This window comes from Herpailurus yagouaroundi, unplaced genomic scaffold (genome assembly GCF_014898765.1).
Source record: "Herpailurus yagouaroundi ecotype Mexico unplaced genomic scaffold, PumYag 29, whole genome shotgun sequence".
Taxonomy (NCBI): domain Eukaryota; kingdom Metazoa; phylum Chordata; class Mammalia; order Carnivora; family Felidae; genus Herpailurus; species Herpailurus yagouaroundi.
In genome coordinates, this window is record NW_024412377.1 from 36,801,014 (window position 1) to 36,807,669 (window position 6,656).

Below are 6,656 nucleotides of genomic sequence, written 5' to 3' on the forward strand. Positions count from 1 at the left end.
GGACCAGTAGACAGAGCTGCACTGGGGTTGTGACAGGTGACTGATTATACACCTTCAGGTTGGGAGGGAGTTAGGGATAGTGTAAGTCTCTTAGGAATTTTGGAAGCAAGGTCTCCAGGACCTTGAGGGGCTAGCTATTGTTAGGAAAGAGTCAATTATTACTGTTTAGTAAAAACTGTCATGAGACCCTTCAGATGTAGATCAATGGGCCATAGGCTTGGAGTATGATTACCAACATAAATCTTGGGGGAAAGAGATAAAGGAAGTTTCCAAACTTCTTTTTATATGTTAAAGTAGACTTAAAGGATCCTGGGAAGTGGGGCTCAGATTGCCTTTTGCCCTTAGCAAAGTGTCATCTTCAAGGGAGCTGAGTTCCTACAGAAACGTCACTCTGCCTATGCCAAGGACTTGTCAATGGGCTGTAAGTTGTAAAGAAATTTAATTTTTCATTTGCCTTTGTTTTCCACATCATGTGCACCAAATTATGTATTTGAAGCAACATATATAAAGCTAAATATTCAAAACTTAGACCAAAAATAGTATATACTGCCTTTTAAAAACATGTGTGATATCAAATTTTTCTAAATGCTTTCACATATGCATTACAATGCCTGCTTTCATCCTACAGTTTGGAATCCTGCAAACCAGCAAAATGAGTCAGAACATGTTCCAAAGAAGGAATTGCATTGTATAGCATTTTAAGTGCATATTCAAATGCTAATATCTAAAACTATTATTTCATAACACAGACCCATAAAAAATGGAAAATTCCACCTACATTTTAGTCCCCAGAAAAAGCCACTATGCACCCACTCCTTGTAAGGACATGCAAGCATGACAATAATTGCAAAATTTTACCAACCCACTTAATTTTTCATAAAAGGCAACTCGTATAACCTGTAAGTTTACAGAATCAAAAATAATGAAACATAAGCTTTAACATTGCAAATGTGCCAAAAAGTTGTTAATACTGGACATATACACAGGTACAATGAAAAGACCATATAGACCTTGTTCGTGCATGGTTCATTTAGTGACCTGAATTGGTACTAGAACAGACCTGAACTTCTACCTGGACAACATGTGACCATGGTCAGGATATTTCAGAAAATGTTCCCACATCAACTAGTTTCAATCCAGAACTCTAGTTCCATCTCTCAGGTTTGAATTTTCTTAGGACTTGCCAAGAAAAAAAAAAATGTAAAATCTCTTGGTTAATAGAAAAACAAGTTTGTCTCTTAGTCACATTATACAATCATTTACTGAGTGTTTAAAATGTGCTGAACTCTCTAGTTGCTTTCTTCATATTATTTTAATTTAGAATCATCAGGCTTCTCAAATTAAAAATGTGACATATAACAACTTCCTTATTGATCTAATAAAGTTGTTGGGACCAACTAGTTAAAAAGTAATAGAAATAAGAAATCCAATTAAGTATGAGGTTGTACCCAAATAAAAATGTCACAATGAGAGGACTTAAGCTCTCCCCTTCTGTGGAAATGGCCAAATGTAATTCAGAAAGCCTAAGTGGGAAATAGTTGTGAGACGTACTATTTACAATTCAAACTTCTGTATAATAGAATAATATATAAAACATCTTAAGTAACCCAAGAGAAAAATACACTATGCTTATGACAGGCAAGTCGCAAAACTATACAAATAACCAAAATTGAAAGAAAATGGTATTAAGGAAATCAAGGAAATGCAGACTCAATCAAGATGAGCCACCTATGTTTTTGTTTTCCACAGCACAAGGGCACACGTTACAACTGCACATAAGAGCCATTGCTGGCAAGGGTACAGGGGCTTGCAAAACAGTTAAAGGCTTTTCTTTTTTTGTAGAGCAATCAGATAATCTCTACTAAAACTTAAATGTGAATAACCTTTGCTTGAATTCCATTATCAGTAATATCTGCAAAAGTATATAAAAGGATGATTGCTTCAGCATTGCCTGTTGAAGTGAAAAAAAAGCCGGAAACAACCTAAATTTCCATCAGCAGAGGAAAGCTACCTAATCCACACACTGGAATATTCTACCAAATGAAGAAAATAAAGAAAAATTTCATACAGAAAAATATATCAAAGAAATATTGTCAATTTTTTAAAAAAAAGATAGAAAATTATGGGGAAATACATATGAAAACACACACATAAACACACACATATACAGACTATTGTGGTAGTACTATGAATATGCTAGATTTAAAAAAAAAAGAGAGAAATGTGCACAACAAACCATTTACCCTGAAAGAGAAACTGGGAGCTAGATGATAACAAAGGGGAAATTCTCAAATTTTACTTATATCCTCATGTAATGCTTACATGCTGTCCAACAAAAACATACTTGTGTAATCATCGGAGGAAAAGTAAACATGACAGATGAGAATAAAAAGAAAATAACAGGGGCGCCTGGGTGGCTCAGTCGGTTAAGCATCCGACTTCAGCCAGGTCACGATCTCGCAGTCCGTGGGTTTGAGCCCCGCGTCAGGCTCTGGGCTGGTGGCTCAGAGCCTGGAGCCTGTTTCCAATTCTGTGTCTCCCTCTCTCTCTGCCCCTCCCCCGTTCATGCTCTGTCTCTCTCTGTCCCAAAAATAAATAAAAAACGTTGAAAAAAAAAAAAAAAGAAAAGAAAATAACAGACACTGGACTCTATTCTTTCAACTCTATTCATTCAACTAGTCATTCAATAATGTTGTTATTAATTAAAATCTCTTAAATTGTACTCCTTTATGACGAAAAAATAATTAAAAATTGTTTTGGTCTTTCAATATATAGGGTCAAGGTATACCTGGTTGCATCAAAAATAAAGATAAATATCATAAAACCATCAGCCTCAATGATAAAAGAGACTACAAGAAAGATTGAGTATCCAAGCTGTACTAACTGCTTTTCTTCCCATAAAGTATGAGTACATTTATTTATCTGGATTTTACTCATTTATCCATTTATGAACATTTATTAAATATGTCCTAAGTGCCGGGATTACTTCTTATCCTGGGATAGAGCCAGATATAATAACAGCTAGTCTTTGACGTCCCTGTTTAGTGAGATCAGTGAGAGAAAAAGATGAAACTCTGCCTTGCAAGATCAAATTTGAGCTTAAAGACAATTTTGAGTTATTCAGGAGTATCACAATGGGGAAGAACACATATATATGAAAGCTAAGGGACATGAAATGGCATGATATGTTCTGTTTAGCACCATGCTTTTGTTTGGAGATCTAAAAGTTAACAGAACATGGGGCGCCTGGGTGGCGCAGTCGGTTAAGCGTCCGACTTCAGCCAGGTCACGATCTTGCGGTCCGTGAGTTCGAGCCCTGCGTCAGGCTCTGGGCTGATGGCTCGGAGCCTGGAGCCTGTTTCCGATTCTGTGTCTCCCTCTCTCTCTGACCCTCCCCTGTTCGTGCTCTGTCTCTCTCTGTCCAAAAAATAAATTAAAAAAAAAAAAAAAAAAACGTTGAAAAAAAAAAAAGTTAACAGAACACAGGGAAGAGTCTGCGTGGAATGGAATAGTTGTGGGATATATAGGACATCAAACAGGAAGAGGAGAGGCAGAAACCAAATAATGTCCAGATGTAATCCAAGTGGTTTCATCAAATAATTAGATATTGGGTTGAAGGAAGAAATATGAGGCCAAAGTTTCTATCTTAGGAGAATTGTTTTTGGATTTTGAGACCATGTACTAAATGGGAAAATCACTTAGAGAAGGGGGTTTTGGAGGAAAAAATGAGAGTTTTGGTTTTGACATGGTGAGTCAAAGATATCACTCACAGTAAATCTTAGTAAACAGCTGGGCCCACTAAAATGAAACTAAAGAAAAGGTAGGACTGAGAGTTATCAGTATATAAGTAGTAGTTGATGGCAGGATGCAAAATAGTGAGCCAAGTTAAATAAAATAAGGTAGAATGGGAAAGGAATAAAGAATGGAATTTTGAGCAATAGCAACCATTACAGAATACATTAGGAAAGATCTACAAAAACAACTAAGATGAAGTGGTTCTGAAAACAAATTTCCAAAGAGCTACTGAGAAAACTGTAAGATTAAGAAAAGGAAGTAAGAGGGAAGAGAGTGGTCCCAAGGTAGGAAGGTTCCACTGATCCTAAACTAAAAGACTCTGATTTCTGAAACACTGAACAGAAGAACTGATGTGCATTTACCAACAACTCCCAAGGCCTAGAATCCCTAGAGGAAAGAGCTTTTCCTCAATGAGATACTCATATGTTTAGTCATATATATTATGTACACATTTTTCATGAAGTCAAGAAGGACAAAAAATCCTTCGAAGTTTCTTGAATTATTCCAACTGAGATTCATTCTTGTGATTTGTGATCTGATTTTCTCACTTCTCATCTTTCTTGATTTGTATGAAATTGATACATGAATAAAAGAAATAAAAACCAAATTTATATAATCTTGTTTGAATTAAATGGGTCATGTTTTATCTGTATCAGGTGTGTTCATGACAAATACATAGCCTGTTTCATATAATAATCCACTAATGTTAAATGTTTGCTTATTACAAAATATGTTGCCTTGATTTATGGCCAAGATTCTCCTATAGGTTAATAGCAAATGGTGAAGAACAACCCAAAAATATAGTAATTCAGCAAATTTTAAACTACCCTCAACATTTTTCAAATGACTTGGCCAATATTTCATAGTAATGATTCATCAGCTAGAGTTAAGCAAATGACCAGCCTGGGAAACAAATCTATGGTCCTGAGTTATATCTATTTTGTAAAATGTGTTGTAGTATAGGATAATGGTTAAAAGTACATATTCTGAATTTAATCTGCTCTCTAATTCTGGCACTACTCTTACAAGTTGTATGCTGTGTACAGGTCATTGAACTTCTCTAAGATCTGGCTTCCTTCTAATTAAACCAGAGGCAATTGTAATATGTACTCCATAGTGATAATGGGAAGAATAAATGGAGATGGATGGGGAAAGGAAAGGAAAGGAGAGGAGAGGAGAGGAGAGGAGAGGAGAGAAGAGGAGAGGAGAGGACAGAAGAAGATTGTCCATAGCAAGCCCTCAAACATGTTACCTGTGATAATGATTATAAGATCATGATCATGATCATGATGATGCAATATCTATTCTATAATTTATGTATAATTGTATTGTTTTCAGGGACTGAACATTAGCACACATCCACATAACTACTCCCAGTGACATAATCAAAATAAAATACTTTGGCAAATGCAGTGTTCAATTTCCCTAACCCACAGTGTACATTGAGGTCATTTGGATATTATTGTTAGAATCATCCCAATCCACAAGCTCCTGTACTTTTTATGTGATCTCTTTATACACTGTATGAAAGTGTACAAAACAGTATAAAACATATAACCACACAAAAACCCACACATGGATGCTTACAGTAACTTTTTTCTTAATCGACAAAACTTCAAATCATACAAGATGTTGTTCTGCAGGAGAATGGATAAACTATGGATAAACGTCCAGCTAATGGAATATTATTAACTGCCAAAAAGAAATGTGCTATCAAGCCATGAAAAGCAATAGAGGAAATTTAAATGCATAAATTTAAGTGACAGAACCCAGTTCGAAAAGAGTACATACTGCATTATTCCAACTATATGACATTATGTAAAAGGCAAAACCATGGAGACTGTAACTGCCAATAATTAGGTGGGGAAGGAGAGAATAGGCAGAACACAAGAGATTTTTCAGGACAACTGAAACTTCTCTGTATGCTACTAAATTGGTGAATGACAAATGTTATTATCCATTTGTCAAAACCCATACAATGCACACCAAGAGTGAACCTAGTATAAACTATGAACTTAATGCAATAATGATGTGTCAGTGTTGGTTCATCAATTTTAACAAGTGTACCACTCGAGTGGGGGATGTGGAAAGTCAGGGAGTCCATGCAGCACAGAGGGTATACAAGAACTCTATTTTCTGCTCAATTTTCATTGTGAATGCTAAACTACCCTAAAAAAGCAAAGTCTGTTTTAACAAAATGGGTAATAAACAATTCTACAAATAATTCTGCCTAAAACTTGATAACTCAGATAAAATAGACAAATTCCCTGAAAAACTCAAAATAACAAAAGTATTTCACACAAAAGATAAAATAGATAATCTGAATAGGCCTGTATCTGTCAAGGAAATTAAATCAATTATTAATAAACTTCCACAAATAAAATACCAGATACAGATGGTTTTACTACTGAATTCTACTAAATATTTAAGAAAGAAATAACACTATTTCCCTGCAATCTCTTATAGAATATACAAGTAGAGGGAACCTGTTCCAGCTCATTCTGAGACCAATTTACCCTAATAGCAAAACTAGACACATTACAACAAAAACTACGATCAATATCCATCATGAACATATATTAATGTTAAAATATTATAAAATTGAATACATCTATATAAAAAGAATCATAGACCACAGCCATGTGAGATTTATTTAAGGTATTCAAGGCTGGTTCATCATTCAAAAATGAACCAATGTAAACCACCACATCAACAAGCTAAAGAAGAAACAATATTCATTTACATAAATTGATGAATAAAAATGATTAGACAAATTTTAACACTCAATCATAAAAAAAAAAACTCTCAACAAACTAGTAATAGAGGGGCATTTCTACAATTTGATTAAAAAATCTACAAAA